Source organism: Trifolium pratense, linkage group LG6 (assembly GCF_020283565.1).
Source record: "Trifolium pratense cultivar HEN17-A07 linkage group LG6, ARS_RC_1.1, whole genome shotgun sequence".
Classification (NCBI taxonomy): Eukaryota; Viridiplantae; Streptophyta; class Magnoliopsida; order Fabales; family Fabaceae; genus Trifolium; species Trifolium pratense.
This window is the reverse complement of record NC_060064.1, coordinates 27,796,641-27,808,303: the sequence shown is the minus strand read 5'-3', so window position 1 is coordinate 27,808,303 and position 11,663 is coordinate 27,796,641. Positions and strand designations below refer to the sequence as shown.

Genomic DNA, 11,663 nt, shown 5'->3' with positions numbered 1-11,663 from the left:
TTCAGATTGTAAATCATGTCATTCCGGTAAGTACTATGAAGGAGATAAAAGATGGGGTGCTAATTTTTTTAGGCAAGATAGTGAGGTAAGAAAATTTTTAATACCCGTGAGCCAAAATCTTTCATGAGACAGACAGGAACAGTGTAATAGTACTAGATTACAGAGGAGAGAAGAAAAAATAAATCAATTTTCAAGGAACAGTGTTATAGACATCTACTGCATTGTTTCAATTTCACTCTATAATATATATAGTTCTCTTGATTATGAAAATGTATTACATGATTGTTTGATATGACATATAAGTAAAGTGTTATGCAAATCTACTGAGACCGATCAAGATTAACGCTTAATATATAACATATGGAGAAATCCATAAAATGGAGCATTTATCATGTGCAATATTGCACAGTTTAGAAAAACCCTAAATTTATTATGTTAGAGTAAAAATATATCACTTCATAGTGATAGTAAACCACTATCAACAACTGTACATGAATTAAGTTCAATGTATAACCATGTCATTAAATTCAATGTGCTTTTGTGCTTTTGACTATAGAAAATGTACTTAGATCCATTAATTTTTCTAAATTTAATTTTTGTGCTTTTGGTTTTTAATTTACTGCAGTTGCATCCCTAATTGCGGTGCAATATTGTTGATATGGTAGTTTTCGCAACCGCATCGTACAGTAATTACGGTGTGATTTTCATTCACGCGTATGACCGTATTAGAAGATGCATCGGACGATTTCGTTCGTGCAGCTGCATTGCACGTCTCAACAACCACAACTGCTACCGGATTCGCGACTCCAACTGCAATTCAAAATCATGCTATATATACAATGATTTAATTTGAATTCTCGTAGAAACAATTTTTTTAGCTATAAATAACTGCAGCACTAGCTACATATGAGTCCAATCAAAACAAAGTATCTTAAGTCCTCATCCTAAAGCTTCCATGGTGTCCATATTTCTAATGCTTGTGTCCATGAAGTGTGTACTGTTTTGGCTGTTCTTTTCAATGTGTTTTTCTGCACTCATAACTAGCTCTTCTTCCTCTTCTTCAATTATGGAGTGGCAATAATTCATGCAACAACTGGCTTGGAATTACATGTGATGAAGATTCCATATATGTTACTTATGTAAATCTCACACACATGGGATTGAAAGGTACACTAAGAAATCTTAACTTCACATCACTTCCAAATATTCTTAGTCTTGATCTTAGTTTCAACTTCTTGAATGGAAATATTCCTAACCATATTGGAATGTTGTCCAAACTTTCTCATCTTAATCATCTTAGTGACAATCTTATCTTAGGACAAATTCCATATGAAATAACACATTTGACTAATCTTCAAATTTTAGATTTGTCTTATAATTTTCTCAATGGTATCATTCCTAAAGAAATAGGTTCATTATGGAATCTAAGAGAACTTCATATCTCATTTTCAAATCTAACTGGTAATATACCAATTTCAATAGGGAACATGTCCTTCTTGTCACACTTGTATCTTAAAGATAATAGTCTTTCTGGTTCCATTCCTAACGAAATCGGAATGCTGAGATCTTTGTTTAAAATTGATTTGTCAAATAATAGTCTCTCTGGTAAAATCCCACCTTCAATTGGAAACTTGAGCCATTTACAAGGAATTTACTTTCAAAGAAACCATCTAACTGGGACAATTCCTAAGGAATTGAATATGCTTGCTAATCTCGGAACAATCTTTGTAAATGATAACAATTTCATCGGTGAGTTGCCTCATAACATTTGCTTTAGTGGAAAATTGGAATCTATTATTGCATCAAATAACCATTTTACTGGCCAAGTTCTAAAGACTTTGAAGCATTGTTCTAGTCTTTTTAGACTATGGCTTGAACGTAACCATTTTTATGGAACATAAATGATTTTGGTGTATACCCAATTTTGAGGTTCATAAAATTGGATGACAATAATTTTTATGGCGACCTTTCATCCAACTGGAGAAAGTTTCCTAACTTGACACAACTTCACATCTCCAAAAATCATATATCAGGTTGTATACCACCCGATCTCGGTGAAGCACCTAGCTTATATTCAATTGACTTATCTTCAAACCATCTTACTGGAAATATTCCAAAGGAGTTAGGAAAATTGGCTAAGTTGGGCAGACTCTTTTTATCGAACAACCATCTTTCTGGTATTTTTCATGCACAAGTAACATTGTTAAAGGGACTTGAAACCTTAGATGTTGCATCAAATAATCTAAGTGGCTTCCTCCCAAAAGAACTTGCCAATTTGCCTAACTTATGGAACTTAAATTTGAGCCATAACAAATTCAAAGGAAATATTCCTATTGATTTTGGAAAATTTAAAAAACTTCAATTTCTTGATCTCAGTGGAAATATTTTGAATGGAATCATTCCACAAATGCTTGGAAAGTTGATATACTTAGAAACATTAAATATTTCACATAACAATCTTTTTGGTTTTATTCCCTCTTCCATGGATCAAATGATTAGTTTGTCGTTTGTTGATATATCATATAACCAATTGAAGGGTGCACTTCCAAATATGCGAGTTTTCAATAACGCTACATTTGAAGTGTTGAGAAATAATGCAGGCTTGTGCGGTAATGTTTCTGGCTTGAAGCCTTGCCCAAAACCAACCAGTGGATCTCTTAATAACAAGACTAATAAAGTGATTTTTTTCATAGTTTTACCTCTAGCACTAGGAAGTCTAATGCTAGCGATCGTTTGTTTCAAATTCTCGCATTGTTTCTACCATTCGTCAACCACAAGAGAAGACCAGGTTGGAAGAAAAATTATTGCTCCTAAAAATGTATTTACAATATGGAGTTTTGATGGAAAAATGGTGTATGAGAACATTATTGAAGCCACAGAAGAGTTTGATGACAAACATCTCATTGGAGTAGGAGCGCATGGAAGTGTTTACAAAGCAGAGTTGCAAACAGGTCAAGTAGTTGCGGTAAAAACACTCCATTCAGTAGCAGATGCAGAAAACCCCAATCTAAAATCATTCACAAATGAGACCCAAGCTCTAACAGAAATTCGGCATCGCAACATTGTGAAGCTATATGGATTTTGTTCACATTCACAGTTGTCGTTTTTGGTTTACGAGTTCATGGAGAAAGGTAGTTTGGAAAAGATTTTGAAAGATGACGAGGAAGCAATTGCATTTGATTGGAATAAGAGGGTGAATGTTATTAAAGATGTAGCTAATGCTTTATGCTACATGCACCATGATTGCTCCCCTCCGATTGTTCATCGAGATATATCAAACAAGAACATTCTTCTGGATTTAGAATATGTGGCTCGTGTCTCCGACTTTGGAACAGCTAAGCTTCTTAATCCTAATTCATCCAATTGGACCTCTTTTGCAGGCACCTTTGGATATGTTGCACCAGGTTAATTTTCTTTCTATATGGACTAATTATGATTTACACATTTGTAATATGTCTTTACTGATCATAATTCTCTCTCTCTCTTTTGATTTTTGGTACAGAACTTGCATACACAATGGAAGTGAATAAGAAAAATGATGTGTATAGTTTTGGAGTATTAGCATTGGAAATACTTTTTGGAAAACACCCTGGAGATATTGTATCTAATTCTTTACAATGGATTATCATGGGATCAACACTTGATACTATGCCAATGATGAATAAGTTGGATCAACGTCTCTCTCGTCCGGCGAATCGTCGACAGGCTAAGGAGTTAGTATCTATTGCAAAGACAACAATTTCTTGTTTGGCTGATAGGCCACAATCTCGCCCTACCATGGAGCAGGTTTCTAGGGAGCTTTTAAGTGTGTAGCTTAGTCTTTTTCAATGGATATATTGTTAAATGTTACTTCTTCTACTTGGTTTTTCTGCTTTGTAAACTTGGTTTTTTTTTTTTCAATATGGTCATTTTATTTTGCTAATGGAAGAAATGGAAAGAATAGAAAATGAAGAGGAGATCTCATTATTGTAATTTGGCTTAAATATCACATTATTGTATGTTCCTGTTTTTTTTGTTTTAGTCAAGTATGTTTTTTCTCTTTAAAACAGTCCCTGCATGTCCAATTTCTTTTGGTTTTTGTCTCATCCCTCTCAAAAATGCTGATGTGGACGGCATGACATGTGGCATGCTGACGTGGCAAATGAAGGATCAAAACCAAAAAAAAAATATTTAATGAAGGACCAAAACCAAAAAAACAAATCCCTAAAATAATTTTTTTTTTTTTAAAAAAACAATTTTTTTACATTTTTTACTTTTAAAAAAACCAATTTTTTTTCAAATAGAAAACAAAATTTAAAAAATATATATATATAAGAGTGCTAAAATTTAAAATCCATACGCCTATAGTGTAAAAAAACTTGTCCACAGTGTGCTAAAATTGGTTTAGAACATCCTAAAAAATCTGGTTATAACAGTGTGCTTAAAATTGCACATCAATTTAGGCCTCGTTTGAATTAGTTTATTTTTAAGTTTAAGCAAACAGTTTATGCAATTTTTATGTATTACTCCATCCGTTTCAAATTATGACATTTTAGAAAAAAAAATAATATTACGAAAGTGTATTTTTGCACCTTATTTTTCTATTATACCTTTATTTTAATTCACCAATAGGGAGTATTATAAGTTTGTCAAGGTAGTTTATGATAAAAATAGGTTATAAAATATTATTTTCACTAGTGCGAACTTATAAAATAGCATAAAACCTAATTTATAATGTATAAGTTGTTTGAATAAGCTCAAAAATAAGATAATTCAAACGGCGCCTTAATATTGCACAAACTAATAACAAGTGGCCATTAAGACACTAAAAAGTTGTTAATAATATAACTTGTCTTACATAAAAAAAAATTGTTTTTTTTAATTTATTTTTAAAATTAAAAAACGTTAAAGTAAAAACATATTTTTTTAATTTTAGGGATTTTAAACTTTATTTTTTGGTTTTGGTCCTTCAATAATAACTTATTTTTTGTTTTGGTCCTTCATTTGCCACGTCAGCATGCCACATATCATGCCGTTAGTCACATCAGCATTTTTGAGAGGAGATGGACGAAAACCAAAAGAAATTGGACATGCAGAGCCTATTTTAAAAAAAAAAACATACACGAACTAAAACCAAAAAACCGGGAACATACGGGGACTAATGTGATATTTAAGCCTTGTAATTTTAATAACATTCTATTACCTATATCCGTCAAGAATTATAATTTGAGAAATTAAGATGTTTATTTACAGATATAGAAGTAATTAGACGTTTCTAACTTCCTCAGAAAAGGAAGATATGTCTAAGTTAGTCGGAGATAAATTAAATGTACTTAGATCCAGTTGGGTCTAAATTAGCAAAGTGCACCTTTTCAGTTGGACCAAAATACCCATTCTTTTTAATTAATTAACCAAATTACCATCAATGGACGCGGATCCAGTGTCGCGCGCGTACCGCAGGACCATGGTTACAGGCCGTTGATTTCCATCAGACAGCCAAGATCTGATCTCATCAAGACTGTCTGATCAATCAGACAGCCCAGATCATCCGAATCCGTCAGATTCCAGCGCGTGCACCACACTGGATTACACCCTGGAGAGAGAAGAATTTACTTTTTTTTTTTTACTAAAGAAGAATCTACTTTTTAAAAAAGCAGGACACGTGTCGCTGTCTGATTGGCTGGGCGTGATTTTTTTTCCATTTAATACTTTGAACTCAATTATTTCGTTGTAAATTAATTTTTTATTTTTTTTTATACCAAAATTCATAATTTTTTTTTCTCTACAAATAGAGACTTGGTTCGTTTGATTTGGACACAGAAAAAAAAACCCAATTTTTCACTACCTTAATCTCATTTTTCACTACCTTACATCAACTCACTGAAACCATTCTACCAGGAAAATGGTTTCAGAGTACAAATCTCTGAAACCATTCTACCAGCTAAATGGTTTCAGAAGCAAACACAATTAATAAATTACTCACTGAAACCATTCTACCAGTAAAATAGTTTCAGAGTACAACTATGTGCAACCATTCTACAAGCTAAATGGTTTCAGAAGCAAATAACTAATAATCAACTTACTGAAACCATTCTACCAGCAAAATGGTTTCAGATTACAACTCTCTGAAACCATTGTACCAGATAAATGGTTTCAGAAGCAAACACAATTAATAAATTACTCATTGAAACCATTCTACCAGTAAAATGGTTTCAGAATACAACAATGTGCAACCATTCTACCAGTAAAATGGTTTCAGAAGCAAACATTAGTTTTTAATTACCGTTTTATCTCATTTAATTAACTAAAAATAGTTTCAGGTCTTCAAAAATTTCATAAAATATACCAAAAGTTCCAGAATATTATCTACTATTTTCCTGGTATAATGGTTTCAGTGAGTTGGTTGAGTGGTGCGTGTTAAATTACAACACACAAGTAACGTATTTAGTAGACAAAAAATGAGATTAAGGTAGTGAAAAATTGCATTTTTTTTTCGGTGTCCAAATCAAACGAACCAAGTCTCTATTTGTAGAAAAAAAAATTATGAATTTTGGTATAAAAATAAAAAATAAAAAATTAATTTACAACGAAATAATTGAGTTCAAAGTATTAAATGAACAAAAATCACGTCCAGCCAACCATTGTGTGACACGTGTCCTACTTTTAAAAAGCAAATTTTTCTCTCTCCAGGGTGTAATCCAGTGTGGCGCACGCGCTGGAATCTGATGGATAAGGATTATATGGGCTGTCGGATTGATCAGACAGTCTTGATGAGATCAGATCTTAGCTGTCTGATGGAAATCAACGGTCTGTAACCATGGTACTTCGGTACGCGCGCGACACTGGATCCGCGTCTATTAATGAGTATTTTGGTTAATTAATTAAAAGAATGGGTATTTTGGTCTAATTGAAAAGGTGCACCTTGCTAACTTAGACCTAACTAGGGTCTAAGTTAGAAAACCCCTATATATATATATATATATATATATATATATATATATATATATATATATATATATATATATATATATATATATATATATATATATATATATATAAATCCTAGATAGTTGTCCAATTGACTATCTAAACCCTAATCCACATCACCCACTTAAACCAATGAAAACCTTTCATTTAGTCATATCACTCACTTACATTTATTTAATGTGTGGTATTAAATGTTATTATTACTCCCTCCGGTCCTTATTATAAGAAACACTTTGACAAAATCACACAGACCAAGGAAGGTAAATTTTCTCATTAATGATTCTATCATTTTATGTTATATTCCAAAACTAACCTTTGACTAGTATGGGAAATAGACTTCTCTAATTAATGCACTAGCATTATAATGAATTATTTGATTGTATTTAATAAGGGTACAAATGGAATTGTGTCAAAGTGTTTCTTATAAAAAGGACCAAATAAAAATTCCAAAGTGTTTCTTATAAAAAGGACCGAAGGGAGTATTATTATTATTATTCTTTTGGGTTACTATTCATTTTAATTTTTTTTCTTCATTTTATTATTTTGTGTATTTTATTATTTTTGGTTCATAATAGGTAATGGATTTATTAATAATCTTTTGTTCAATCTTTGTATATATAATTAGTTGGTCGATTGTCGAGACTATTTACGGATGATTTTGGTACGCAAATTCATCGTCACATTCTTTTGGTTGATCCAAATAAAAATCAATTTGAAGTGTTAATAAAAAAAATAGATAAAATAAAATTTACTGATGGTTTATATGTTGTTCATGATTTTTATCACTATTCAATTTTGAGTACGCAGTTAAGTTGGTTTATCTTTGCCTCAATATGTTTCAAATATATATAAATGACCGATTTGATAATGAAGTGGTTTATCCAACTCAGAATCCTCTAATGAAATTTATAATACAAAAAAAAATTTATTATGTTCCAACATAAATTTTTTTTCAATGGTCAATTATATGTTGGTATTTCTAAAGTTATTTTAAAGAATGAATTAAAGATATTGCTAACCAATGTTAATGAAGAATATACCAAGATGACTTCAAATGTAGTGTATAAATATATATTTTTTTAAAATGTATAAACACATATTTAATATCTATATCACATTTAGATAACTTCTATTGTTACTATTATTTTGATGATAATACTTATTTTTCGATTTTAGATTTACTACCTATACAAATAAATTTTTTATGATATAGTATAAAACAATGCATAAAACCCGTGCATCGCACGGGTAATCGTCTAGTATATATATATATATATACTTTTTAAAACATTTACACCTTTAAGTTACTAGGTTTGATTTAGTGGTGATGAATTTGTGTAGTATGTATTGAGTTCAATCTTATGCTTTATTGTAAACTAAAAAAAGTGAAGGTGAGTTAAGACCACTTTACATTGTGATACATATATAGAAGATAATACTCGATATTATAGAGGACCTATCGCTATGATCCATGTGTTTGTTTTTTATTATTGTGAGTGAAAGAATATGTATCTCCTTTTATTTATAATTTCTCATTAAGGATAAAGTGGTCTTTTATTCTTTCTCTCTTTTTGGCAACCTCCCACTAACTCCATTCAGATGAGGAGAACAATTAATATCTGATGCACGTACAATAACTTCCTTGATAGACAAAAGTTATATAAGCAGTGCAATTTTTTGTTTTGGTTCTGTTGTGAATTCGAATCGAAAACCACACCAATAACTAATAGTAGAACCAACTATCTATAGTGTGTGGCACAAATGGATTGAAGCAACCAAATCAAACATGGATAAGCAATTTAAACAAACAAGCTAAAACTACCGAAAGCGATAAAGAACGCGAAGAAATTGTTTACCTAGTTCGGTTAAAACAAACCTACTCTAGGGAGAGAGAGCACTCCGTTCCACTATCAATAGAATACTTGATTACAATGAGATTCATAGAATTACAAGATTTAGAGTTCTCCTAAATCTATCATTTTCCCGAATCTCTTCCCGTGACGAAGAGATTCAATCAATAAGTGTTTCTAAGGTGTTACAATCACTTCCCCAACCCTAGAGATTACCCAAAAGAAACCCTCTAACACTATAGCCTTCATGTTGGAAGCAAAACCCTAAAAACCTCACATTTTCTCTCTCTTGCGGCTGCACAACAACAATATATACCAGAACCTGCGCATGAGGCGCAAGAACTAGCGCACCATGCGCAAGTGGCAGCAAGCAATCCTGCTTCTGCGCCTCATACCCCAAAAACTTGCGCATCATGCGCAAAAGGCAGCAGCTCCACAGTTTCCTAATCATTGTTTTCAAGGCAATTTTCAACAGGTTCCCAAGCTGACAAACTTACATCATCAAAGTGAGATTGTACAGGATATAGAAGAGGCTCAACATCCTCGAACAAGAGCAGTCATCAAGCAAGAACAAAATTTAAGCAAGAGCAATGGTTAAAAGCATTTCAACTATTAAATTTCAATTTTCGTATTTGAGTAGAAATTCGAGCCATAAAAACTCGATTCCGATAATCTTACTAACAATAATACACCAAGTGCTAAAACACCAATGCTCCTGTACTGGACCAAAACAAGCGTAGGAATACAGACAAAACAAGGAAGCCAAAGAGAACTTGCATCATTCAAACCAAGACTTAACAATTAAAAGGCAGCTTCAAAGGTGATCTCCAATCAATAGAGAATGAACTTTCCAATACACTAACATATGAACACGTAGAAAATCAGCTCCTTTTGATCTTAAAGCAATTTTATATCCTCTTCACATTACTTTTCTAAATGGTACTTTTCTTTTTCTTTACGGGAATTTCTAAATGGTACTTTAATAGCAATAAATCATGAGCATGAATCTCTGGTCTTCTAACTCTATTATTATTGTAATACTAGTCTTCTAATTCTTACTCCAACAAATCAAAGTTCTTGTTCACCTTTAATAGTCTCCTCTTTTAACTACTCCCTCCATACCAAAAACAGTGGCGGATTCAAAAAAATTTGTCGGTAGGAGCTAAAAAATAGGGTATATATTTTGACTAAAAAAATATATTACAAACTTTTATAAAATACACAATTATAGTGACACAAAAAAACTCAACATACTTCTTAGGTTTTATTTGAGTTTTCTCTCTTGTGATTTTTCATCTGGTGTTGTTTTAATCCCGTCTTAGTGCGGAGTTTTTGTTTTGTTTATCCCGTCGTAGTACGGTGTTTGTCCGGTCTTGGTACGATGTTTGTTTTTTCGTTTAGATTTGCAGGTTTGTTTCGATCCAAATTCAGTGCAGATTCAATGACATTAGCATCATCAACGTTGCAGATCCAGATACATTATTATTTCGGACATTTGAAGGTTGTCAAATCAATCGTAGGCTTTGTCAAATACATTAAGCCGTTTTATGCTATTAACTCGGATGTTGTGAGCTTGTTTGCAGATTCATCCTTATTAGTTTTTATCGAAATTGATTATATAATGGTTTTGATTGATGTATTCCCTATGAATTTGAATGAATGAATGAATATTTGTTTTTGAGTCAAAAAAAAAAACTCAAAACATAAAAACTTATATATAAATTACAATTTTACTTTGCGAGGTTTTGTATTCTAAAAATGTTTGATGATATTTTTACTACCAACATTATAAAATTTGCCCCTCTCTAACTAAATGATGGTTCAAGAGAAGTAAAACAAGAGAAAGAGACAAAAAAATAATTAAAAGAGAAGAAGAATACTTTTAATTTTAAGAGAGAAAGTGTGTAAAAATTGAAAAGTTAAAGTAGTAAAAAAATTAAAAAGTAAGAAGTTAAATTTGTTGTGAGTTAATAATAGACCTAGTCATGGGGCTTAAAAAAATAATAATACTAATATTAAAAGAAAATTATTTGTTTTGGTGGGGGCTTGGCCCCCAATAGGACGCACTTGCATCTGCCCCGCCAAAATATAAGCCCTTTTTTTAAAAAAAAAATATTATGCCCTATATAATTTATTAGGTATATTTTTTTTTTCTTTCAAAGATGTCCATAATTAATATTTAATACTACTACTTTATTTCGAAGGTGAGGAGAATCAATCCTTTCATAATTTGAGGATATTTACTCATCAACACTAATGAGAACAAGTCACATAAGTGTATTTATATGTGGTACTCACAACTAACTTGTAACAAACTTTTGAATTTGCATATGTGAATTTGTATATGGCTTGTTCTCATTGGTTGATGGATAATACTCTTAAATTATGACGAGATAGATTAGAAAAAACCTATATTGAAATATGAAAAGTTATTATACACATTAAAATATAAAGAGTATTTTACATTTTTACTCTATCAAAAAAATATAAAGTATTTTAAGAAAATTTGCTTCATAAAAAAAAATTGCATACAAAAGTAATACATTAATGCACCGAACATTTTCTTACGACAAATACTAGGCGATGAAATGCAAGAATAATTTTCTTAATTTTTTTGTCAAAAAAAAAAGTTTTAATTTTTTTAAAATGATGCACTTAATATGTTCTTGTATTTCTTTTTAAAATCCTTTCGCAAAGACTGAGGGATTATCATCCGGTTAACTCTAAGTTTTTCAATCATACTCCTCTAATCCTTATTATAGGAAAAAGTTTACTTTTTAGATTCATTGAATGTTAAATGTATCTAGTCAATAATATGGACCAGATACATCCAACATTCTATAAATC

General features: G+C 31.3%; 1 pseudogene; it reads left to right on the top strand.

Annotated features, from left to right (window-relative positions):
• The first annotated feature begins 955 nt into the window (after positions 1 to 955).
• On the top strand, positions 956 to 3,813 carry LOC123892035 (annotated as a pseudogene).
• Positions 3,814 to 11,663: the final 7,850 nt, after the last annotated feature.